Source organism: Sapajus apella, unplaced genomic scaffold (assembly GCF_009761245.1).
Source record: "Sapajus apella isolate SASKATOON/1434 unplaced genomic scaffold, GSC_monkey_1.0 scaffold35, whole genome shotgun sequence".
Classification (NCBI taxonomy): domain Eukaryota; kingdom Metazoa; phylum Chordata; class Mammalia; order Primates; family Cebidae; genus Sapajus; species Sapajus apella.
In genome coordinates this window covers 9,134,257-9,160,874 of record NW_022436975.1, presented here as the reverse complement: position 1 = coordinate 9,160,874, position 26,618 = coordinate 9,134,257, and the positions used below count along the sequence as shown (strand labels likewise).

General features: G+C 44.8%; 1 long non-coding RNA gene across 1 annotated transcript; it reads right to left on the bottom strand.

Annotated features, from left to right (window-relative positions):
* Positions 1–707: 707 nt before the first annotated feature.
* Positions 708–23,737, bottom strand: LOC116563501. The gene is made up of 4 exons (XR_004274425.1): positions 23,727–23,737; positions 20,110–20,118; positions 14,570–14,575; positions 708–1,016 (listed from the first exon to the last, which is right to left on the bottom strand). It is a non-coding gene; the product is annotated as an uncharacterized LOC116563501 (long non-coding RNA).
* Positions 23,738–26,618: the final 2,881 nt, after the last annotated feature.

The window sequence follows — 26,618 nt, the reverse complement described above, 5'->3', positions numbered from 1 at the left end:
TGGATGTGTGCACCTGTCATCCCAGCCACTTGGGAGGCTGAGGCAGGAGAAATGCTTGAACCCAGGAGGTGGAGGTTGCATTGAGCCAAGATCTCACTGCAGCACTCTAACCTGGTGACAGAGTGGGAGTCTCTCAAAAAAAAAAAAAAAAAAAAAAATTCCAGAATGAAAACAGACAGGACCCCTTAGAGTCAGGAGGCATAATCCCCAATACAATAAATCCATCCATACCTAGACCCACTGCAGAAAAGACAAAGAACAGGTCCTCAAAGCTACTGAGGGTGGAAAGAAGGAAGAACATGTTGACAATTGCTTTCCCACCAGCAGTAACAGAAGACAGTGGAGTAAGAGAAAGTAAGCATGACGTTCGCGTTTATACCCAGCTTAACTATTAATGAAATAACCTCTCAGCACTGATCTGTCTAGAGATCTCTTTACCGCAAATGGACACTTACTCAAGGGATGCATCCACATGTTCATTTACATACCGTCTGTTTCTGCTCTCCTGCTACAGCAGCAGAGTATTGCCAAGAGAGACCATATTTTTGCTCACTGAAAGACTCGATTATAAGCTACAGATTGAAAAAAATGTTTACAAACCACCTATCACAGACTCCTCTCCAGAATATATAAAGAACTCAAAGCTCAAAAGTAGGCCAGGTACAGTGGCTCACATTTGTACTCCTTGCACTTTTGGAGGCTGAGGTGAGATGGCTTGAACCCGGGAAGTCAAGGCAACAGTAAGCCATGATTACACTCCTGGCTGCATGACAGAGTGAGGCCTTGTCTCACAAAACAAAACCTCCAAAGTAAAAAATGGAAAATAAACACATCAACAATGTTTGCACTCCCGGCCGTGGAGTAACAAGGTAGTGCTACACACCTGAGCTCCGGTGAGTTCCAGGGACTCTGCAGCATAAAGCATTAGTTGAACATCCAAATGGCCAGGTTGTGATCTCAGCATCCACTTATGAGTGTACTAGAAAAAGCACTGTTCTAGTACCAAAAAGTGGTGGCTGCCGAGAATAAAGCTAGGCTTAGAGGCAGGAATCAAGGTCATGGTCTACCAAGCAGATCCACTCAGGAAACAGCCTTGGACTCATGAGGTGCCAAGACAACAGGTGGTGTGGCTCCACAGGAAGGTTGGAGAATCTGGGAATGAAGCAGAAGCACTCATTGTTCTGACCGTGCAAATACAGAATTGTCAGCTACTACAGTCATCAACAGAACATCTGGCAGGACAAGCAACTCAGAAGATTTATAGCCACAGGGTAACAATGGACTATTATCTGCAGTTAAGGTCCTCTTCCTTCCTCTTAGGGCTTATTTATTTATTTGAGACAGAGTCTTGCTATGTCACCCAGGCTGGACTGCAGTGGCACAATCTCGGCTCACTGTAACCTCCAACTCCCGGGTTCAAGCAATTCTTCTGCCTCAGCCTCCTAAGTAGCTGGGATTACAGTCAGGTGCTACCAAGCCCAGCTAATTTTTTTTTTTGCGTGTTTTTAGTGGAGATGGGGTTGCACCATATCAGCCAGGATGATCTTAACCGTCTGGCCCCATGATCCACCTGCCTCTGCCTTCCAAAGTGCTGGGATTACAGGTGTGAGCCACCGTGTCTGGCCGGGTTTATTATTATTTTTTTTAAACAAGGGCTAAATTCTTCCCCTCTCGTGGACACCAGTGAAGTATTTAAGAAAAGCAGTCACCAATTATAGTGAAATTTTGAAAGACAAAAGGTGGTTATAATGTGACATGGGAAATGCCCCATAAAACTGCACACCTCAGCCATACACTGGCTTTCTGCTGAAATTGCTCTCTGTAACCCTGATGTGACAAGCAAGCAGTCCAGACCCACGCCATCTTGGACCCTGCGACTTGTAATAAGTAACTAAGGTCTGTGATTTCCACCCTACCCAGACAATGTGTAAACTACGCTTATCTTGACTTTCGTCAACCACTTAAGTAACAGCTGGAATGACCAAAGTCCCCTGGCCCTCACCCCCACCCAGGAGGTGGTTTACAGGCATAAAAGGTCTTGACCCCCTTCCTTTGAGGCTCGAGTCCTCATCACTACTGGCAATGAAAACCCTGTAATTTGGCCTAGTCTCTGTCTCGGTGGTGTTTTGCACTCGTTCAGTTACAACAATAAGTTACAACATAAAGGCATCTCATGAACTCTCATAAGAAAAAGGAAGAAATTAAGACACTTTTATCTTTTTGAGACAGGGTCTTGCTGTGTTCTCCAGGCTGCAGTACACTGGTGCAGCCTCCCAAGTATTTGGGATTACAGGCATCCACCACCAAGTTTTTGTATTTTTAGTAGAGACAGGGTTTCACCATGTTAGCCATGCTGGTCTCGAACGCCTGACCTCATGTGATTCTCCCACCTCGCACCCGACCAGAGAAATTGACATTCTCAGATAAAAGCTGAAAGAGTTTGTTACACTGGGAACTACGCTGCAAGAAATGCTAAAGGGAGTCCTTCAAGTCAAAACAAAAGGATGCTAGGTGGACATTTGAAGCCACATATAAAGACTTGTGTTATTGGAATTTTGATTCATATCTCTGATTTTAATTATTTTATTGGATTTAAAAGAAATGTGTAACCATAAGTCTGTGTTAAATATACAATTTATGAAACAACAAATTAGGCATGGTGGTGTCCACCTGTAGTCTCAGCTATGAAGGATCACTTGAGTTCAGGGGCTGGAGGTTACAATGAGCTATGACAGTGCCACTGCACTCCAGCCTGGGTGACAGAGTGACACCCTCTCTCTAAAATATAGATATACTTTGTAACAACAACATAGGATGGGGTAGAGCTGTCAAGGAGTAGATTATTTGTATGTGATTGAACTTACTAGTTTAAAATTGATTGCTACAATTTCAGGATGTATTATGTAATCTTCATGGTAATTACAAAGAAAATATAGAATGTGCACAAAAGGAAATAAATAAGAAGGGATTCTAAGTCTGTCACATCAAAAAATCAATTAACACAAAGTAAGGTAGAAGGAAGAAAATGAGAGAGAAAACAAACCATGAGCCATGCAGAAGATAATCCACAGAGTGGCACTGGGAGGCCCCGCAAATGGTGTGCTGGAGTCCTCCCAGAGCAACTGCTCACCGAGCCCTTGGCTGTGGGCCTCATGGCACAGTCACCCACCAGGGTAGTGAGTTTTGTCCGATGATAGTCTTTAAAAATGCAAATGAATTCTACAATCAAAAGACTGTCAGAGACTTACACATTGGTTGAAAGTGAAAGGATGAAAAACGATATTCCATGCAAATGGTAACCAAAAAAAAAAGGAGGAGGAGCTAATCTCAGACTAACTAGACTTAAGGTCAAAAGTTGTTTTAAGAGATAATGACAGTCAATTCACCAAAAAGAGGTAACAGTTATAAATGTGCATGCAGCACACCTCAGAGCTCCGAAATACATGAAACACCGACAGAATGAAAAGAGGAACAGATAGTTCTATGGTAACAGTAGGCGACTTTAACATGTCACTTTTTTTTGAGACAGAATCTGACTCCGTTGCCCAGGCTGGAGTGCAGCGGCGTCAGACAGGTCACTGCAACCTCCTGGATTCAAGTGATTCCTGTGCCTCAGCCTCATAGTAGCTGGGATTACAGTTGTATGCCACCACACCTAGCTATTTTTAGTAGAGATAGGGTTTCACCATGTTGGACAGGCTGGTCTCGAACTTCTGACCTCAAGTGATCCACCTGTCTTGGCCTCCCAAAGTGCTGGGATTACAGGCATGAGGCACTGTGCCTGGCCCAATAACTCACTTTCAATAATGGATACAACACCCAGACAGAAGATCAAGAAGGAAACAGAGGGCTTCAACAATACTATAGATGAATTGGACCTACCAGATATACACAGATGAGTTCACCCAGCAGCAGAATATACATTCTTCAAGGTACATGTGGAATGTTGTCTGGAAAAAATCATATATTAGGCCTCAAAACAAGATTTAATACATTTTAAGTGACTGAAATCATAATAGCAGGAGGATAACGGGAATATTCACAAATCTATGGATCAAAGAAAAATGATAAGGAAAACAAAGTATTTTGAGATAAAACGTATCAAATCTTATGGGATGCAATGAAAGCAGTGCTGTGAGGGAAATTTATAGCTGTACATACTTACATTAAAGAAAGCTGGCCAAGGCCAGGCGTGGTGGGGCTCAAGCCTGTAATCCCAGCACTTTGGGAGGCCGAGGCGGGTGGATCACGAGGTCAAGAGATTGAGACCATCCTGGTCAACATGGTGAAACCCAGTCTCTACTAAAAATACAAGAATTAGCTGGGCATAGTGGTGCGTGCCTGTAATCCCAGCTACTCAGGAGGCTGAAGCAGGAGAATTGCCTGAACCCAGGAGGCAGAGGTTGCGGTGAGCCGAGATCGCGCCATTGCACTCCAGCCTGGGTAACAAGAGTGAAACTCTGTCTCAAAAAAAAAAAAAAAAAAAAAAACTGGCCAAGGGCGGTGGCTCACATCTGTAATCCCAGCACTTTGGAAGGATGAGGCAGGCAGATAACCTCATGTCAGGAGTTCAAGACCAGCCTGGCTGACGTGGCGAAACCCCATCTCTACTAGAAACATAAAAATCAGGCAGGTGTGGTGGTGGCAAGCACCTGTAATCTCAGCTACTTGGGAGGCTGAGGCAGCAGAATCACTTGAACCTATGAAGAGGAGGTTGCAGCGGGCCGAGATTGCACCACTGCATGCCAGCCTAGGCAAGACAGCTAGACTCCATTTTCCCCAACCCCCACCCCTCCACACACACAAAGCAGCAGCAGACAGGCATATTGACACTGTTCTATAATCCCAGCTACTTGGAAGGCTGAGGCCAGGAGATGGCTTGAGCCCAGGAATTTGAGACTAACTCAGCAAGTGGCAAGACCCTCTGTCAAATAAAAAGGAAAAAGCTCTCAAACCACAATCCTAACTTTGTACCTTAAATTATTAGAAAACGAAGAACAGCCTAAACCCAAAGCTAGGAGAAGGAAGGAAATAATAAAGGTTAGAACAGAAATAAATGAAATGGAAGATGGAAAAACTGACATAACTACCAAGGAGATTGAATCACTGACCAAAAACTTGAAAGAAAAGTACAAGAACAGATGGCTTCAAGGGTGACTTGCACCAAACATTTACAGAATGAATACCAATCCTGCTCATCTTCAAAAAATCCTGAGAAAAGAATACCTCCAAAGCTCATTCTGTGAGGCCAGCATTACTAATACCAAAGGCAGACAAACCAGCAGAAGAAAACACACAACTATCCCTGATCAATACAGATGCAAAAGTGCTCAAGGAAACACTAATAAGGAGAATTCAACAGTGTCATAGATGAATTATACAACATGATCAAGTGAGAGTTAGTTCTCCCTGGAATGCAAAGGTGGTTACCATATAAACATTAAGATACCACATGAACAGAATGAAGGAAAGAAAACATAGGACAATTTGTTTCAATTAGTACAGAAAAAGCATTTAAGGAATTTTAATATCCTTTAATGATTAAAAACATACTGACTAGAAATTGAAACAACCTCAACGTAATAAAGGTCATATGAACAACCTCCAGCTAATATCATCCTCAGTGATGAGAGACAAAGTTTTCCAAGATGATGAATAAAACAATGATGCCTGGTTTCACAATACTAGATATCCTAGCCAGAGCTATTAAGAAAGAAAGGAAAAAGAAAAGGCATCCAAATTGGAAAGGAAGAAGTAAAATTTTCTCTATTAACAAATGACATGATCATCTTTGTAGAAAATCCGGAGGACTGCACAAAATAAACTGTTAGAACTAATTTGTCCAAGTTTCAGGATTATAAAATCAACATACAAGTCAGTTGCATTTCTACACACTAACAGTCAATGATCCAAGAAGGAAATCAAGAAAACAGTTCCTGCTGGCTTGGCTGTGGATGTCTATAGTCCCAGCTACTTGGGAGGATGAGGCAGGAAAATTGCTTGAGCCTGGGAGGTCAATGTTGTCAGTTTTTATAACGATTATGCCAGTGTACTCCAGCCTGGGCAACATAGTGAGACACCATCTTAAAAAAAAGGAAATAGTCAGTTTACAATAGCATCAAAAAGAATAAAATAGGAATAAACTTAATCAGGAGGCAAAGACTTCGGCAGGATTTAAAGTTCCAGAGACTGGTTGTGTAACAAATGCAAAATACAAAAAATCTTGTCTTTGTAGATTAGAAGGCTTAGTTTCATTAAGTTGTCAATAGGACAGAAAGAAAAATCCACCCTTATAAATTGCTTAAAGTTTATATGCAATTTCAACGGATCCCAAATGGCCAAAGCAGTCTTGAAAAAGAATAACAAAGTTGGAAGGCTTTTAATTCCAAATTTCAAAATGTAATATTAAATGCTACAGTGGTAAAAAGTGTGGTATGGCAGTAAATACCTACAGAGAGACCAGTGGAATGGAATACAGAGTGCAGAAGGAAACCCATACACATACGGTCAAATGAGTTCAATAAGGATGCCAAGACTTTTCAATCAGGGAAGGGACAGTCTTTCAACAAATGGTGTGGGAAAACTAGATATCCACAGAAAAAAGAATGAACTTAAAGCCTTACCTTATATCAGGTTAAAACAAACAAAATATCAATAATGAATCAAAGACCCAAGTGTAAGACCTAAAACTATACAACTCTTTTTTTTTTGAGATGGAGTCTCACTCTGTCGCCCAGGCTGGAGTGCAGTGGCATATCTCGGCTCACTGCAACCTCCGGTTCCTGGGTTCTGCCTCAGCCTGCCAAGTAGCTAGGATTACAGGCACCCGCCATCACACTTAGCTAATTTTTGTATTTTTAGTAGAGACAAGGCATCTTCACCAGGCTGGTCTTGAACCTCTGACCTCTTGATTTACCCACTTTGGCTTCCCAAAATGCTAGGATTACAGGCGCGAGCCACCATTCCAAGCTGACAGCTCTTAAAACATAGAAGGAGAGCTTCCTTTGGCAATGATTTCTTAGATATGACACCAAAGGCCCAAACAACAAAAGGAAAAGTAGACAAATTGGATTGCATCAAAGGATACTATTAACAGAGTGAAAAGGCAACCTGCAGAATGACAGGACAGAGGTGCAAATTACATGTGAAAGAGTTCCCATCTAGAATAGATAAAGCACTCTCACAATGCAACAACAAAAACCCAACTAACCCAGAAATGTGCAAAGGATGTGAATAGACAGTCCTCCAAATAAGAGATGCAAATGGCCAATCAGCACATAAAAAGATGCTCACCATCACTAATTACTAGGGAAACACACCAAAACCAGCTGGAGAGACTGGGCATGCTGGCTCACGCCTGTAATCCCAGCACTCTGAAAGGCTGAGGTGGTGGATCACTTCAGGTCAGGAGTTTTAGACCAGCCTGGCTGACATGGTAACACCATATCTCTGCTAAAAATAGAAAAATTAGCTGGGTGTGGTGGCACATGCCTAAAGTCCCAGATGCTTGGGAGGCTGAGGCAGGAGAATTGCTTGAACCTGGGAGGTGGAGGTTTCAGTGAGCCAAGATTGCACCACTGCACTCTAGCCTGGGTGACAGAGTGAGACTCCAGCTACAAAAAAGAAAAAGACGATGACTTACATGGAGAGGCCACCTCAGGCTCATTAGGATGGCTGTAATCAATACAGAAAATAACAAGTGTTAGCGAGGATGCTGAGCAGTTGGAACACTTGTGTGCTCTTACTGGGAGTTTAAAATGGAGCTGCAGCTATGGAAAACAGTATGGCAATTCATCAAAAACTTAAAAATAGGCCAGGCTTGGTGGCTCACATTTGTAATCCCAGAACTTTGTGAGGCCGGGGCAGGTGAATCACTTGAGGCCAGGAGTTTGATACCAGCCAGGCCAACATGGTGAAACCTTATCTCTACTAAAAACACAAAATTTAGCTAGGTGTGGTGGTGCAGGCCTGTAATTCCAGCTACTCAGGAGGCTGAGGGATAAGAATTGCTTGAACTCAGGAGGCAGAGTTTGCAGTTAGCCAAGATTGCAACACTGCATTCCAGCCTGGGTGACAGCGAGACTGTCTCAAAACAAAGAATTACCATATAATCCAGCATTTCTACTTCTGGGTGTGTACTCCCTACAATTCAAAGGGCCTCACACATTTATACACTGATGTTCATAGCAGCATTGTTGACAGCAAATTCTGACGTGTGTGAGAAATCATACTCTTTGCTGAGAAATCCTATTGAGAGTGGTGGCAAGGGAAACCTAGTGAGCCCCCCAAAGCAGAAAACTGCGCAAAGCACTATAAAACAGTAACCAATTTAAATATGCCTCATGCCAGATGAATTAGTTCCCTGAACACAGGATATGTGACCCTTTCCTTTGTCCCCTTGTAAAAAGCATTTTCTAGTTTGTCTTTAACCTATAGTAAACACACACTAGCTGCCTAAGTTAGTTTACTTTTAACTAATGAAAACACAGAGCATCCGCTTGTAAAACTTGTCACTGGAAAGTCAAAGATTAATACGTAGGTCAGAGTTTGCTCTGGACTCTTGGCTGGAAACGCTGTGAGACCCCTGGTGCTCCAGTCTGAACGCACCTTTTGCTCTCTATCTCTGTCTGTTTCTTAATTCCTTCAGCACCGCGTGGATTGGGGGTCTCCATGATTCAGCTGGTCTCGTTATTCATAGCAGCCAAAAAAATTGCAGCCACCCAAGTGCCCTCCGACAGATAAACAAATGTGGTCTCTCCATACAGTCAAACATTATTCAGCCTTAAAAAGGAAGGAAATTCTGACACATGCCAGCACATGGGTGAACCTTGAGGATGTTATGCAAAGTGAAATAAGCCAGTCACAAAAAGAGAAATACTGGATGATTCCACTATGTGAAGGACCTAGAGTAATCAGATTCAGAGAAACAAACTAGGCTGGTGGCAGCCAGGAGCTGGGAGAGCCAATAATGGCTTATTGAATGGGGACAGAGTTTCAGTTTGGCAGGATTTAGTGAGTTCCAGAGCTTGGCTGTACAAAAATATGAATGTACTTACACCAAAGTATGTACTTTAAAATGGTTCTGGTAAATTTTTTGTGTTTTAACACTGAAAATTTTTGACTTTGGAAATGCATATTTATTGAGCACCTCCGTGCTGGGCATTATGATACGATTATGAATACCGTAGTTATAAAAAACACTCTTAGGAGGTACAATTCTAAGTGTAAAAACTAGAACAGGCAGACAATAATAGACACAGACCTACAGGATTCAGATAGTAGGCTTATTAGACAGATTATAGATTTCAGAAGGTAACTAGAAATTATTAAAATTACTAATCACTAAATTTGTAGTTCAGTAATTAATTTGGCCAATTACCTAATTTACTAATTACTGAAAATTACATACTGAAAAAGAACCAGAATGTAGTAGAAAGAGATGGCAGAAAAGGCTACCTAAAGCCCATCTTTTAGACGGTGCTTTTAGCAGATGAGGGATAGAAGGGCACTTTCTGGCCAGGCATGGTGGCTCATGCCTGTAGTCCCAGCTACTCAGAAGGCTGAGGCAGGGGAATCACTTGAAACCAGCAGGCAGAGGTTGCAGTAAGCTGATATTGCACCACTGCACTCCAGCCTGGGCAAGAGAGCAAGACTCCATCTCAAAAAAATAAATAGCAGGATGCAGTGCCTCACGCCTATAATCCCAGCACTTTGGGAGGCCGAGGCGGGTCGACCACTTGAGGTCAAGAGTTGGACACCAGCCTGGCCATACCCATCTCTATTAAAAATAAAAAAATTAGCTGGGTGTGGTGGCAGGCATCTGTAATCTCAGCTGCTCAGGAGCCTGAGGCAGAATTGCTTGATCCCAGAAGCAGAGGTTGCAGTGAGCCACTGTGCTTCAGCCTAGGTGACAGGGTGAGACTCCACCTCAAAAAAATTAAATAAATCCCACCTTTTAAACAGTTCTCCTAGCAGATGAGGGATACAAGAGCACTTCCTTACCCTGGTAGCTCTGAGTGTCCAGTCTGTGCCCTTGCCTACCACACTTGATGGGGAAACAGTAGAGCAGCCTCCACTGTAAGCTGCACTGAACATCCCACCCACACAGTGAGAGTTCCCCTTAGCCTACACTTCAGGTTAGATGCATCCCGAGCTCTCAATGCATCGTGTGCTAAGGCTCCACCCTCCCCTTGGCTGGGAAACATGTCTTGGTCTTCTGTGTCCAGGGTGCTGGTGGCAGAGCCTGACATGGAGTGAGTGATCCATAGATGTTTGTTGAATTTCCTAGGAACTCAGCAGGCTGGGCCTAACACCACTGCCTGCAAAGGCCTGGCAGGTGTAGGGACTCCTTGACCCATCCCTGCTGCTCTTACAGAAAGGGGAGAGGGAGGTGGGTGGCAGTGGAGGGAGAGTTGTTCTGTTAATAAGGAGGGCCAGGGGCTGTAATAGGGGCCCTGGCATAATTTTAAGTGTAAAAACTAGAACAGACAGACAAGATAATAGACAAAGACCTACAAGACTCAGATAGTAGGCTTTTTTTTTTTTTTTTTTTTCCAGCAAACAGCAGGGACCCCTCTCCTCTGGGACCCATAGCCTGGCCTTACTTCTCTCTTCTTTACAGTATGAGATTTTGTCTAAGCCAGCACTAGGCTGCCAAAGACTTCAAACTCCTTCACCTTCTACTCTAATTCCAGCTCCTTGATAAGGGCAAGATTCTTGGCTGGGATAGAACAACCAGCATGGAATGCCAGGAAACTCAGAACGGCATGTACTTCAAATGCAAGGAAGAAGAGCTATTTGCCATTGTGCTCAAAATACTTCTGAGGACGTGAAACTCTCCCACTGGTCTGGGTAATTTCCCCCCTTCCTCCACATCTCCACTGTAAACCAAGAGACAGCATGACCAGCAAGTCTCAGCCCTGCAGAGAGAGCTCTACCGGCTCCTGTTCATGCCCAAGGTATTTATTCACTTATTCAACAGCCATGTGGGAAGCCCCCACGTCAGAACGCTGACTGTGTGGAGGGGGACAGGAAGCCAGATTCTCAGCTGCCTGGTCCTAGCATTCCCTGCCTGATCCAGGGATCTCCTGAGGCAGGAAGTTCTTTGAGGGGAACTGATAGCTCTTCAGAAGCCCAGACAGAGAGCTGCTCTCTTTGGGATAGACACACTGGGACTGAATGCTTTGGAGGGTCTCTGTTTTGGTAGGGGCACCTGAGAATTCAGGCCCCCAGGCTACAGCATTCCAAGTTTTTTAAACTTCTTTTGAAACATAACCTTTTCCTTTGAGTTTTCAACTGAAAAATAAAGCTAGCAGAATCCAAGAATATGTCTCTGGATTACTGGGGCTGATCATCCACTCAGGAGTTGGGGAGACGTGGGCAGCTACGGAATCTTCTCACCAATAGAGCGTGCCCTTGAGCCCTCTTTGGGCTGAGCCTTTGGTAGGAGATTGTAGGGTCCAGATTCCAGAGCAAAGGGCCAGGTGTCAACCACGGGGACTGAGGCAAGCTGAAGGCCAGACGCCAGACTTGGCTGTCCCTGACCTCCCCTCCCATGAATCCCTGGTGCACAGCAGGTGCTAGATGAAGTTCAGAAGAAAGAACTGCAGGGCAAATGGGAATGAGAATGTTGGTCCTCCACATTCCCATGCTGGAGGGAAGAGAAGGCAGGGCGGCTGGGATCTTAGTGTTTGCTATGGTTAGAGTCTGAAGACCCCTGAGCCCAGGCGCTGCTCTGAGTGCCTTGAAAGGTGTTTGATCTTAAGCCTTACAAGAGTCCAATGAGGAATGGATGATCTCCTTAATGAGGGAAGAAACAAAGGCTCAGAGAGTGGAGGGGATTCCCCCAAGGTCATATAACTTACAAATGGCCAGGACGGTGCTGATGCGGGCCTGTCTGCCTCCCAATGCAGCCCAAGCTCAATCACCCCCCACCACTTCTGCTTTTGCAATGATAGCCTTATGCCACATATTCTACCAGTTACTTTATGAAAGGAAGTCAAGTAAATTTTAGCCATATCCCAAGCCATAATAGGTAGCTGCTGTTCAAAATACCCTGTAAATCAGGTCATGCAAGGTCACATATGCACCCACAACTGTTACAGGTGCTGTGCTAGCCACTGTTTTGGGGAACTCAACCTAGGAATGAGTGAAGAGACAATTCACAAAGAAAAGCAAATCACTGGCATGCAGGGGGCCCTGAGCAATTCAGAGTCAGAGGCAACTAGAGTGTGCAGCCACCTGACCTGCTAGTTTCCCAATATGCTTAATGGATCCATGATGTTGGGTCCACAAAGGAAATGCAGAAGTCTTCCCTTCCTGCCTCCCATACTCTGTGGGTCAAGTATTTACCAAAAACACAGCAGTGGACTGGACACCAGCAGAGATACAAAGAGGGAAAAACCGTTCTCCCTTCTCAAGGCAGGTTGGACAACATCAATATTTTGCAGTTAGGATGTGTGGGTGGAGTGTGTGTGCATGCCCAGAATTTAAAGATGGGAGAGGGAATGATTCCAGCAGAAAGACCAATAAATATTCACATCTACAATGTACACTGAACTGCAGCCTAGACAACATAGCAAGGCTCTGTCTCCATAAAACTTTAAAAATTAGCCAGGCATGGTGGCACATGCCTGTAGTGTCAGCTACCCAGGAGGCTGAGGTGGGAGGATCACTTGAGCCCAGGAGTTTAAAATTACAATAAAGTGTGATCACATCACTGCACTCCAGCCTGGCCATCAGAGCAAGGCCCTATCTCCAAAACAAACAAAAAAAAGCAAGACATTTACAGAAAAATCAATATATGAAAATCCAAAATAAAATATTGGCAAATAAACCCCACTGGAGCTTAAAAAACAAACTTACCTAAACCAAAAGAGGCTTGTACAGTGTGAAAAGGATGGCTCAAAATTAGAACTTTTCATTTTATTTATATTAATATGTTGAAAATCATAATCATCATAGATGTTGAAAAGGCATTTGAAAAAATATTTACTACAAAATTTAAAAAAGAAACATCAAATTAGAAAGAGGTATACTTCCTTAAATTACACACAATAAAGGGAATTAAACCCAGAAACACATCCATCAAGCCAAAGCCCAGTATCATTTGTAAGGCATGGAAGCGATAGAAGCTTCCATCAACCTTTGGAACAAAAGAATGCCCTCTGTTACCACTATCATTTTGGAGGCCCTAGCTGATGCAACTAGGTGAGGAAAGTAAGACATTAAAGAGAAAAGCAGAAGGTGAAATAGTTATATTTACTCTGAAAAATGAGGCAGACAGATTTTGCTAAGGAGTTAGGTACAAAGGAATATACTAAATAGCCTTGCTTTTTCTTAATTTTTAAACTATAGAGATGGGGCTGGGAACAGCTCATGCCTGTAATTCCAGCACTTTGGGAGACCAAGGCAGGCAGATTGTTTGAGGCCAGGAGTTTGATACTAGCCTGGCCAACATGGCAAAACCCTGACTCTACTAATAATACAAAAATTAGCCGGGTGTTGCGAAACACACCTGTCATACCAGGTACTCGGGAGGCTGAGGCACGAGAATTGCTTGAACCTGGGAGGTGGCGGCTGCAGTGAGCTGGAACTGCACTACTGCACTCCAGCCTGGGCAACAGAGCATGAACCTGTCTCAAAATAATAGATAGATAGATAGATAGATAGATAGATAGATAGATAGATAGATAGAGATGGGGTCTTATTATGCTGCCCAGACTGGTCTCAAACTCCTGGGCTCGAGGAATTCTGCCTCAGGCTCCCAAAGTGCTAGGATGACAGGCCTGAGCCACCACACCAGGCCTCTGACAGTCTTCCTATGTACAAGTGAGCAGTTAGAAAAGAGAAGAAAACATCCCATTTGCAACAGCACACCCCCAAAAAAACAAAACTCTCAGAAATCGATATGCAAAAATATGCACACACCATCCATATGAAGAAATCTTTCAATGAAACACTTTCAATGCAAAGAAAGCCACGGCAGCACATGTTATCAAGAAAGATTCAACATTAAAAAGATGTCACGGCCAGATATGGTGGTTCACACCTGTAATCCCAGCACTTTTGAAGTCCGAGGTGGGCGGATCACAAGGTCAGGAGTTTGAGACTAGCCTGAGCAGCATAGTGAGACCCTGTTTCTACTAAAAATACAAAAAAATTAGCCGAGCATGGTGACCTGCATCTGGAGTTCCAGCTACTCAAGAGGCTATGGCAGGAGAATTGCTTGATCCAGCAGGCAGAGATTGCAGTGAGCAGAGATTGCGCCACTGCACTCCAGCCTGGGTGACAGAGTGAGACTCCATCTCAAAAAACAAACAAAAAGATGTTACTATCAATATCAAGTTGAGGTGTGTGGAAATGGAGCCTTCACACATGCTGGGGGAACATAAGACAGCATGGCCACTCCAAAAGACAGCTTGGCACTTTCTTAAAAGGTAAATATAAAATTACCTTATTGAGTCAGATACTGTAGCTCAGACCTCTAATCCCAGCATTTTGGGATGCCAACATGGGTAGATCACCTGAAGTCAGGAGTCTGAGACCAAACTTGGCCAACATGGTGAACCCGTGTCTCTTCTAAAAATACAAAAAAGTAGCCCAATGTGGTGCGGGTGCCTGTAATTCCAGCTACACAGGAGGCTAAGGCAGGAGAATAGCTTGAAAGTGGAAGGCGGAGGTTGCAGTGAGCTGAGATCATGCCACTGCACTCCAGCCTCAGTGACAGGGCCAGACTCTATCTCAAAAAACAAAAAAAATTAGGTGTGGTGGCACATTCCTGTAATCCCAGCTACTCGGGTGGCTGAGGCAAAAGAATCACTTGAACCCGAGAGGTGTATGTTGCAGTGAGTCAAGATCATGCCACAGCACTCCAGCTTGGGCAACTGAGTGAGACTGTCTCCAAACAAACAAATAAATAAAGTGTCAACATCAGTGGCTCTTTGTATACTCACAGAATGGTGCATCCGCCACCACAATCGATTTTAGAACATTTTCATTTCCCCAACAAGGAATCCTGCTATCCTTGGTCATCACCCCTCCCAATTCTTCCTTCCACCCCCAGCACTAGGTAACCAGTAATCTACTCCCTGTCTCTCTGGATTTTCCCATCTGGGCATTTCATATAAATGGGATGATACCGTATGTGGCCCTTGGTGACTGGCTGCTTGGACTTGGCATAAAGTGTCAGGCTCACCTACATGTGGCCCATGTCTGTGCTTCATTTCTTTTCACTGCCTTATTGTCCAAGTGATGTCATAAGCACTGCAGGTGAACTGTGAAAAGTTAGGGTGTGTGTTGTAATCCCTAGAACAATTGCTAAAGAAAGCATATATAGCTAAAAACATAGAGCAAAAAGATACAGCCAAAAAGCCACTAGAGATGAAAGGATATGTGAATAATCACTCCATTTATTCAAAATAAGGCAGGAAAGGAGGAACAAAAAACAAAAAGAGAAATAGGCCAGGCACGCTGCCTCACTACTAAAAATACAAAAAAAAAAAAAAAAAAAAAAAATCAGCGAGGCACAGTGGCGCACACCTGTAATCCCAGCTACTTGGGAGGCTGAGGCAGGAGAATCGCCTGAATCTGGGAGGCGGAGATTGCAGTGAGCCGAGATCATGTCACTGTGCTCCAGCCTGGGCGACAGAGCAAGACTGCCTCAAAAAGAAAGAAAAAAAAGAACACAAAGGGCATAAGTTAGAAATTTCATTGAACTGTAGGTGAACTAAACACTCCAAATGAAAGTGAGATAGTGAGATTGAATTTTAAGAAACACAAACAAAAACATGACCCATCTATCTAATGTGTAGAAGAGGCACCCTTTAAATACAAAAACATAGCTAAGATGAAAACAACAGGATGAAAAAAGTTATCTATGTAAACATTAGTTACAAGAAAGCTCTATTAACATTAGGTAAATAGATAAGTAACACATGGGCTTCCTACTTCTTTGACGGGACAATTAAAAACTGAGACTATGAGGTTGCTGCAGTGGCTCAGCCCTGCAATCCCAGCACTTCGGGAGGCCTAGGTGGGCAGATCACCTGAGGTCAGGAGTTCAAGACCAGCCTGACCAACATGGTGAAACCTTGTCTTTACTAAACATACAAAAATTAGCCAGGCACGATGGTGGGTGTCTTTAACCCCAGCTACTTGAGAGCCTGCCATGGGAGAATGGCTTGAATCTGGAAGGCACAGGTTACAGTGAACCAAGATTATACCATATACTCCAGCCTGGGTGACAGAGCAAGACACCATCTCAAAAACAAACAAACAAACAAATACCAGAGAATGGTACACTTTAAACTGCTGCATTTTGTGGCATGTGAATTACACGTCAATTTCTTAAATGACTGGTAGGAGAAGGAAGGCACTGAAAATTATATTTTGGTTATGTAATTAAACAAGAGATTTCTTTCTTCCTGCCCCCAAAATGTCCCTTTCAGTTTCTGCAAACTTTCTCCTTCCCTCCCCTATCCATCCACCCAACCAGATTAGAAGCCTTTGTTTGTCCTTTAATTTGAGGCCTGGTAGGTAAATTAGAAGTCCCAAGTCAAGAAAGAGAGGTGTTCCAGAGCCCTGTTCCATCTGAGCCTCCCACACCCCATGACTCACTTTACCCCATAACACGCCTCTCCTCTGGTTTACCATCTGAAAGAAAGAATAAACTTACTTTTCTTATTCACCAATAATTTATATAAACCAAAAATTGCAAACAAGGGTGTACTTAGCAACCTGATCTCATTCTCTTCAAATACCAATTGCTCTCCAGTTAAGAGATTGTCTTTCCAGGCACATCAATTCACTTGGAAATCTCACTTAAAACAGAAAAGTTAAGGTTTTCAAACGTTTGCTGTGGGCAAAGCCTTTGCAGGACTGCATGGGGCTGAAGGTCAAAGGCAAAGAAAACAAGGCATAAATTATTTTGCTCTCATTTCATTTGTCCTTGTACGCCCATGGTTAGTGATTAGTGCACTGACAAAAATCTGCTTTTGAAGTTTTTTTGTTTGTTTGTTTTTGGAGAGAGTCTTGTTCTGTGGCCCAGGCAGAAGTGCAGTGGCACAATCTCAGCTCACTCAATCTCCATCTCATGGGTTCAAGAGATTCTCCTGCTTCAGCCTCCTGAGTAGCTGGGATTACAAACACCCATCACCATGCCTGGCTATTTTGTGTGTTTTTAGTACAGGCGGAGTTTCACCATGTTGTCCAAACTGGTCTCAAACTCTCACAGAGAAACATCATGTGACCTGCCTACCTCGACCTCCCAAAATACTGGGATTACAGGTGTGAGCCACCTCGCCTGGCCAGGTCAACTTTCTCTAATGGAAATAACAAAACAGGTATAGTCCAAAACTCAAAGATACATCAAAAATTTTAAAACAGTGTCAGAGGTCAGGGGCAGTGTCACATGAGTATAATCCCAACACCTTGGGAGGCCAAGGCCGGAGGATCACTCGAGACCAAGGGTTTGAGACCATCCTGGCCAACACAGCGAGACCTCTTATCTATAAAACATTTTTTAATGATACTGGAAAATGCTCACTTGGGTAATGGCAGTTTCAATGCATCATTGCCTGGTCTTCTGGGTTTTGCTCTGAACCTTGTGATAGATGATTAAATCATGTGTCCAAGCTCAGGGACTTCCTGTTGTACACAGATGATGCTCCCTGGAGCACCCCGCTCCAATCCCCCTCCCTTCAACTTGTCCCAGTGTATCATATTCAGCCCAGACCAGGGTAAGCCCCACTCATGTCATCAGCCTTGCCTAGGCCAATGGCCTAGAAAAGATCCCCATCAGCCCCCGCAAAGGGCAGGGTGACTCAGTTCACCTACATGGCACAGGCCAGCTGCCTGCCTTGCACTGTCTCCAGACTTGGGCCAGTGTACAAACTACACAGCCAGGGCCCTGTGCTCAAAAGGATCCCTAACGCTTGCTTGAATGCTCTGCTGCTTTAATCTTTTTTTCCTTTCTTTCTTTTTTTTGAGACATAGTCTCTCACTGTCACCTAGGCTAGAGTGCAATGGCATGATCTTGGCTCACTGTAACCCCCACCCTCTGGGTTCAAGCAATCCTCCTGCCTCAGCCTCCTTAGAAGCTGGGATGACAGGCACCCACCACCATGCCCAGCTAAGTTTTGTATTTTTAGTAGAGGCAGGGTTTCACCATGTTGGCCAGGCTGGTCTCAAACTCCTGACCTCGTGATCTGCCTGCCTCGGCCTCCCAAATTGATGGGATTACAGGCGTGAGGCACTGCGCCCAGTCCACTTTAATCTTAATTTCTGAAAATTACTGATTTTCATTTTGTGCTGATCCCTGCAGATTAAGAAGCAGTTCCTACTTCAGAGCCACTTAATGAAGATTCTTGGGTGGCTAGAGTATGCTGGGATTTAAAGTAAGGGCCTGGCCAGGCACAGAGCCCCTCCAACGGGGAGACATTTCCCTTGCTCTAAAGTAACTCTCTCAGAGCAATTTCCTAATGGAGTCTGAAACAGCCTAGTGACCTGCCCTCAACTGTTTTAATCACTGGCTGTGCCCCTCTTCAAGAGTGGGTGCATTTCACATAAGTGCATAATTAATACTAACAAGAGGGGCTGTGCCCATGGGCTGGGTCCTGTCATGAGCATTCTGTGTTTGGGGTCCCTGGGAGGCAGAGGACCCAGATATCTGTCTTTAGGGTATGGCAATAAATCACTCTTCAGTGCCCTGTCCTAAGCAGGACAAGACCTAGCAACCCTTTTGGTCAATGCTGAAACATCTCCCAGGCATGAGCAATGGTGACATTTGCAAGATGGTTGGCAGCTCTTGGCAGTGGGTCAGCTGTGCCTCAGTGGCACTGGTGGTACAAACCCACAACCCAGCCAACTCACCCTGGGCTCCAACCAGCCTGGTTAACTGGGAACAGCCATTCCCAGCTGCACTCAGGCATCTGAAAGATCTTTCCTTTCCTGCGAAGCCTCTTGCAGGGTTTCAGGAAGGAAGTGGAAACAGTAAGGGCAAACCACAAACCCATATAACTCTGATAGCATCACCTCTTGGTCCATGGGGGTGAGGGGAGGGCGCTTCCTATGTTGAATTTCATCCTGATGCCAGCCTGGTGGGGGTAGGAGCAATGCCATTTGCTTCATCTCACAAACAAGACTGCATCAACCCTCCAAGAGATGAAGCCAGGGACTGAGACTGGCTAGCAAAGCCAGGACCGGGACCGACCAGGCCTCTCTTGACTTTGCAGCCTTAAGGCAGGCTGTTATCTACAGATCCCGGCCTAGTGTAGCCTGTGTGATCAGCCGGGGCTGAGGTTCCCTCTGCTGACAGAGCTTTCCCTCTTAAGGACACTGGTGGGGCTGTGGCCCCGTCAGATAATCTGTTCCTGGGAACACTCTTTTCCAGAGAACTCCAATGAGGAGGAGAAAGTGAATCCACTGACTTCCGTGTCTCTCAAAATAACTTTGTAAAAGTACGTAAGGACCCAACACTGTGCTTATAATCAGACAGTTCGGGACCCTCCACTCTGAGGGCATCAACATTGGCCATCTCCTTCTCCTGTTTGGGTCTCAAACTCTGCCTCTGGAGCCTTGTTTCGAAGGCTAAGTTTCCAGCCAGAACAAGTTCCCACCCTCTGCTCTCCCAATCCCATGCCCCTGCCAAAGCCAGGAAGGCTGAGGACAGACAGAGTCTTTGCTCCCCTAGACAGAGGTGGCCGTGACCGAAGGACCCTCAGAGGCAGGCAGAGCCCTTTGTCCTTTTTCGTCACTGTGCTGACCACCTTGGGAGCTGATTCTGCTCCTTAAACCTTCTGGGAACACTTAAGGTCCCCCCACCCCAGCACTGCAAAAAGGATTAAGTCAACTGAGATGAGACATGTTTTTCCAATTAGTTATAAACCACCCATGTTGGAGTTTTTATAAAACTGGCTGGTTGCTTTCCTATTACCTAAGATTCCTCATTCTTTCTTTCTGCATAATTTCACAAGGTTTTCAAGTAAATTTGGCACTAACGGCCTATGACCATGGAACAAACAGGACACTCACAGTGAAGTGCTAAAGCCAAAATCTTCTCTTCCATGTGCCATGCTATGAGAAAGGAGATGGAAAGTAACTTCTACCTACAAAACTTCCCTACCTCAAGCTTCTTAAGAGACGCATCAACAGGTGCAACAACATTTGTGTTGGGATACGCATTTTACTATATATGTGCATTTTTAAAAAGACTTTTCCTGGCTGGGCGTGGTGGCTTATGCCTGTAATCTCAGCACTTTGGGAGGCAGAGGTGGGCAGATCACAAGGTGAAGAGATCAATACCATCCTGGCCAACATGGTGAAAGCCCATCCCTACTAAAAAATACAAAGATTAGCTGGGCGTGGTGGTACGTGCCTGTAGTCCCAGCTACTCAGGAAGCTGAGGCATGAGAATTGCTTCAACCTGGAAGGCAGAAGTTTCAGTCAGCCGGGATTGTGTCATTGCACTCCAGCCTGGCAACAGAGCAAGACTCCATCTCAAAAAAAAGAAAGATTTTTCCCACTGACATTTATTTCTCATGCCAAGTCGGGGCCTGCTGGCAAACCTGGGGAGACCAAGATCCCAGAGTCAATGTCCTCACTCTCCTTAAAGGGGTGTGACACCAGCCAGAGAGGCGGACAATGTGGTAAAGGCAGGGAAAACACTGTCTCACACTTAGGAAGACAGAAGAGGTCTCGCAATGGGCAGGGCAGCCCTGGGAGCAGGTGACTCATAATAGCAGGAATAAATATTACAGCAAGTGCATCCACACATGGGAGGAATTTAACAAGGCTGTTCTATTTTTGTGATGGAGTCTTGCTTTGTCACCCAGGCTGAAGGGCAGCGGTGCAATTAGCTCACTGCAACTTCTGCCTCCTAGGTTCAAACGATTCTCCTTGCTCAGCCTCCTAAGTAGCTGGGATTACAGGCATGCACCACCATGCCTAGCTAAATTTTTGTATTTTTAGTAGAGACAGGATTTCTCCATGTTGGTCAGGCTAGTCTTGAACTCCCAACCTCAGGTGATATGCCTGCCTTGCCCTCCCAAAGTGCTGGGATTACAGGTGTGAGCCACTGCACCCAGCCAATACATTTATTATTTTAAGCTCCTAAGTTTGTGGCAATTCATTACGCAGCATTACCAGCTCTGACCAGAGGTCTCAAGCACCAACCCCGGCTGTCATACCTGTTGAAAATGCCAAGTCCTCACATGCCTCTCCAGGCCTCCAAGAGACCTCCCGTGGTCCCATCAGCCTCCTAAAGGCCCCTTAGGGCACTGTCACTACTCTCTGCAGGAGCCATGTGAGAGCAGTGAGGAGAGGAGTGGCTGTGGAATTTGAAGCTTCTAAGTCCCAGCCCCCCAGGGCCTCAGGTGTCTTACCCAGGTGTGCTGTTAACCTTGGCTGGCTGGCTGTCTGGGGCAGTCTGTCAGATTTTGCCACTGTAAAGTTACTCTTTTATCCCCCTTTCCGTTCTGGAAGAAAGTCACTGTGCACAGCCCACACTGATGGAGGAGGCATCCTCAAATTTTATTTACTGAGTCTGGCAACTCTGCCTGTCACACCAGCACATTCCAAGTACTCCATAGATCTCTGAGGCTTCTGACAATCACATTAGACAGTTCAGCTCTACTCTAGAACATCAAGGATATGCAAGTACCCACACATCAGTCACTCAGGTACCAATGTACTACTGTTTACTTAATAGTTTTCTGTAAAAGGGCTCACTTTTTTTTTTTTTTGACATGGAATCTTACTCTGACACTCAGACTGGAATGCAGTGGCAGTGGAGTGATCTGAGCTAACTGCAACCTATGCCTTCTGGGTTCAAGTGACTCTTCTGCCTCAGCCTCCCGAATAGCTGGGAATATAGGCATACACCACCACATTCAGCTAATTTTTATATTTTTAGTAGAGTCAGGGTTTCACCATGTTGGCCAGGCTGGTCTCAAATACCTGACCTCAGGTGATCTGCCCACCTCAGCCTCCTAAAGTGCTGGGGTTACAGGTGTGAGCCACTGAGCCCAGCTGAATTTGCATTCTTTACCAAGAGTCAATCTCAAAGGCCTCTCATTTCAGGTTCTGCCCGAACCACATGAATCATTTTTTGGACTCAGCTGGTTATCTCCTTTTCCTCCATACTTTTATGTCTTTACCAAGTCTTCCCTCTGTACTTAAAGAGCACTCCCCAACAGTCTAGCCATCACCCTCAGTTTCACTATAAACTATACAGGGGGCCCAATTCAAAAGGCCCTCCTAAGCAGGGGGTTTCTTTCATTTGAAAAATGCTACAGGCCATGTGTAAATTCAAGACACTGCCTTTGCTTGTATATTTCCACTGTCTTCCAGGCTAAAACCCAGCCAGTGTTAGGACTGACTGACTGCCCAGGTATGTTATGTAAGACCCCATGCTGGGCAGGGATACTGAGATAAGAAAGACACAGTCACACATCACTGGAAGCACCTCCAACAGAGACAGAGATAGCAACAGATGATTTCAGAACAGCGTATGTGCCTGTCTACAGAGACCCACTCTCAGGAGGGGAACATTAATTCAGTTCCCAAGAACCTACCAGGTACTACCCTTCAAAGGAAGAGTGGTCTCCACTTCACAGACTGACTTTCAAGGCCTAAGTCACACGGAACCAGCAGGACCAGGACTGGACCCCAGGTTTGGCTGACATCACTATCTCCCTTATTGCAAGGGGGCAGAGGCCCCTTGAAGATGTCCTTTTGCACAAGCTCCAAAGTATCTACTAAATGTGGATCATTATGGCTGAAAATGCATTTTTCCCCTTGTCCTTGCAGCTGCTCTCTAAGTATGGGCTGTGGCCTGATGTTCATCTACCCCAGCCCTAGCCAGCTGCTGGCAAACAGATCACAGGGTTGTGACCCTTGGAATTGGAAGCGATTCTACACACAGTGTCTCTTCTAGGTGCTTTTTCTCGTCAACCATTAAACCACAAACAGGCCAAGTAACAAAGCACCCAGTTCCTTCACACGGTCATTCCTTCCCCCTCTCACTTCGCCTGATGCAGAAGAATTTGTCAGGCAAACTTAAGCATTACAAGAATATGCGACAGAAAGAATTAGAAAACTCAGTAATCCAAAAGCTGCTAAATGAGGGTTTTCTGCATTTTTTTGGGGTAATGTAAAGAAGTTCCAAGAAAGGTGAAGTCACAGCCTCTGCAGCTTATTTTCACTTCTTAGAAAAGAACCAGTGTCAAAGGGAAAGCGGCTCTGCCCCAGCACAGACTTCATTGTCTGGCAGGGGGTGTTTGCTGATAAACCACCTTGGATTTGGCACCAGAAACCAAAAACTTCTGACTTATATTTTCAGCTGGTGATATCAAGGAGAAGACACAAGCCAAAGCAGTGAAAGTTATTAACATTCAGAGAAGACACACAGCTCAGCTAACATGCTGGGGTGAGACCCTTCCATCACCAAGCCACCAGCAGTTTTGAGGTGACTGTCAGAAAAAACACAGTGGCCTCCTTTTCCTACCCTACACCCACCCCCACATTCCTGAGATGTGTTATCACTCAGGCCACCATGTCAGCCCAACCAGCATTTTTCAATGGACATTATTTACCAGAAGGTGGTGGAGGACATATGGGGCAGGATATGGTACAGGTGGTTTTCGGCAGCTTGGGTCTGCTTTCTGGCATACAAGCAGATTTCACCACAGTAGGGCAGACTTTAGGTTAAGATCTCAGGAGTCTACTACACATCCAGTTCATATACTACCAGGTGCCCTATAATAATTTTGTGAATAAGTTTTGCCTTTTATTATTATTATTGATTTTGAGACAGAATCTGGCTTCATCTTCCTGGCTGTGGTATGGTCACACAATCTCAGCTCACTGAAACCTCTGCTTCCTGAGTTCAAGAAATTCTCATGCCTCAGCCTCCAGAGTAGCTGAGATTACAGGTGTGTGCCAGCATGCCTGGCAAACATTTTTCTATTTTTAGTAGAGATAGGGTCTCACTATGTTTTCCAAGCTGGTCTCAAACTCCTGGCCTCCAGTGATCAGTCTGCCTGACCTCCCAAAGTGTTGGGATTACAGGCATGAGCCACTGCACCCAGCCATTGTGACTAAATTTTAACCTAAGAATTCTGTAACAGAGATCTCATTGTCTGCACCAAAATTTAATTTCAATGTAATCAAAAGAAACTCACCCAGTGACCCAGCCAGGAAGAGTGCCTAAGGAAAAATGAAAAATAGAATGCGGTGTCCCGGATGAGACACTGGAACAGGAAAGGACATTAGGAATAACCCCAAGAAATCTGAATGAAGTAGAGACTTGGGTTAATAAAAGCATCTCAATATTTGTTCATTAATTTTAACAAATTCACCATTACTAATGTAAGATGTTAATAATAGGGGAAGCTGGGTACAGGTATATGGGAACTCTTTGTATGATCTCTGCAATTTCTCTCTCTCTCTCTTTCTCTCTTTCTCTCTCTCTCTCTCTCTGTGTGTGTGTGTGTGTGTGTGTGTGTGTGCGCGCGCACGCGCGCGTGTGTAGACAAGCAAGAATGTACTGATACTCCCAGCAATAATGATTTGGTGCCTACCAAGTGTCACATACCATGTTAAAGTGATCTGCACATATCTTCATTTATTCCTCACACTACTGCTATGAGCTGGTCATAATCTGCATTTTACAGATAAAGAAACTGAAGAACAGAGATGCTAGGTACCTTGCTCAGTCACATTGCAAAGTTAGTGGAAGATAAAGGGCTCAAATTCAGGTTGACAGGACAGCTCAGCAATATTGCCTCAAATATCCCAGACTGTGAACATAAAACAGTTCAAAACAAGCTGCATGAGGGCCATGAAAACAAGGCACACTTTCCAATCTGCTCCACATTAAAAAGAAATGAGTTTAAAAGCAGAGCACATGCCAGGCACAGTGGTTCATGCCTGTAATTCCAGCATTTTGGGAGGCCAAGGCAGTTGGATCACGAGGTCAAAAGACTGACACTATTCTGGCCAACATGGTGAAACCCCATCTGTACTAAAAATACTTTTTTTTTTTTTTTCTTTTTTTTTGAGATGGAGTTTCGCTCTTGTTACCCAGGCTGGAGTGCAATGGCGCGACCTCGGCTCACCGCAACCTCCGCCTCCTGGGTTCAGGCAATTCTCCTGCCTCAGCCTCCTGAGTAGCTGGGATTACAGGCACGCGCCACCATGCCCAGCTAATTTTTTGTAGTTTTAGTAGAGACGGGGTTTCACCATGTTGACCAGGATGGTCTCGATCTCTTGACCTCGTGATCCACCCGCCTCGGCCTCCCAAAGTGCTGGGATTACAGGCTTGAGCCACCGCGCCCGGCCTCTAAAAATACTTTTTTAAAAAATTAGCTGGGCATGGTGGCATGCGCCTGTAATCCCAGCTACTCAGGAGGTTGAGGCAGGAGAATCACTTGAACCTGGGAGGTGGAGGTTGCAGTGAAACAAGATTATACCACTGCACTCCAGCCTGGCAACCGAGTGAGATTCTGTCTCAAAAAACAAACGAGAAGCACAGCATACCCAAAACACAACACTCAATGCTGGAGAGGATGTCCGTAAGTCCACCAATATTACCATACATTCTGTGCAATCAAGAAATTTACTTGGATGGGGGTGGGATGGGCTCCCGTGTGTAATTCCAGCACCTTGGGGGGCCAACGCCAGTGGATTACCTGAGGTCAGGGGTCTGAGACCAGCCTGGTCAACATGGCAAAACCCCATTTCTATCAAAAATACAAATTTAGCCTGGCATGGTGGCACACTCCTGTAATCCCAGCTACTCGAAAGGTTGAGCTGGAGAAATGTCTGAACCTGGGACGGGGAGGTTGAAGTAAACTGAGTTTTTGCCACTGTCCTCCAGCCTGGGGTAGAAAGTGAAACTCCCTCTCAAAAAAAAAAAAAAAAAAAAAAAAAGAGGGCCCGGTGTGGTGACTCACGCCTGTAATCTCAGTACTTTGGGAGGCCTAAGTGGGTGGATCACCTGAGGTCAGGACTCAGCCTAGTCAACATGAAGAAACCTAGTTTCTACTAAAAATACAAATATATACATATATAAATATATGCATATAGATATATACATGCATATAGATATATACATGTACATACATACATATATATATATATATATATATATATATATATATATATATATTTTAGCCAGGCAGTGCCACCGCTACCCCATTCATCACCAATGTTCGTTGATGTCTCTTCCTCCCTCTCTCTTTTTTTTTTTTTTTGGAGATGCAGTCTTGCTCTCTGGAGCCTCCCAGCCTGGAGTGTCGTGGTGTGATCTTGGCTCACTGCAACCTCCACCTCCTGGGTTTAAGCAATTCTTCTGCCTCAACCTCCCAAGTAGCTGGGACTACAGGCATGCACCACCACGGCTGGCTAATTTTTGTATTTTTAGTAGGGATGGGGTTTCACCATGTTGGTCAGGATGGTCTCGAATTCCTGACCTCCAGTGATCCACCTGCCTTGGGTTCCCAAAGTGCTAGGATTCCAGGCATGAGCCACCATGGCTCGCTTTTTTTTTTTTTTTTTTTTTGAGTTGGGGTCTCCCTATGTTTCCCAGGTAGGCCCTCAAGCGATCCTCCCACCTCAAC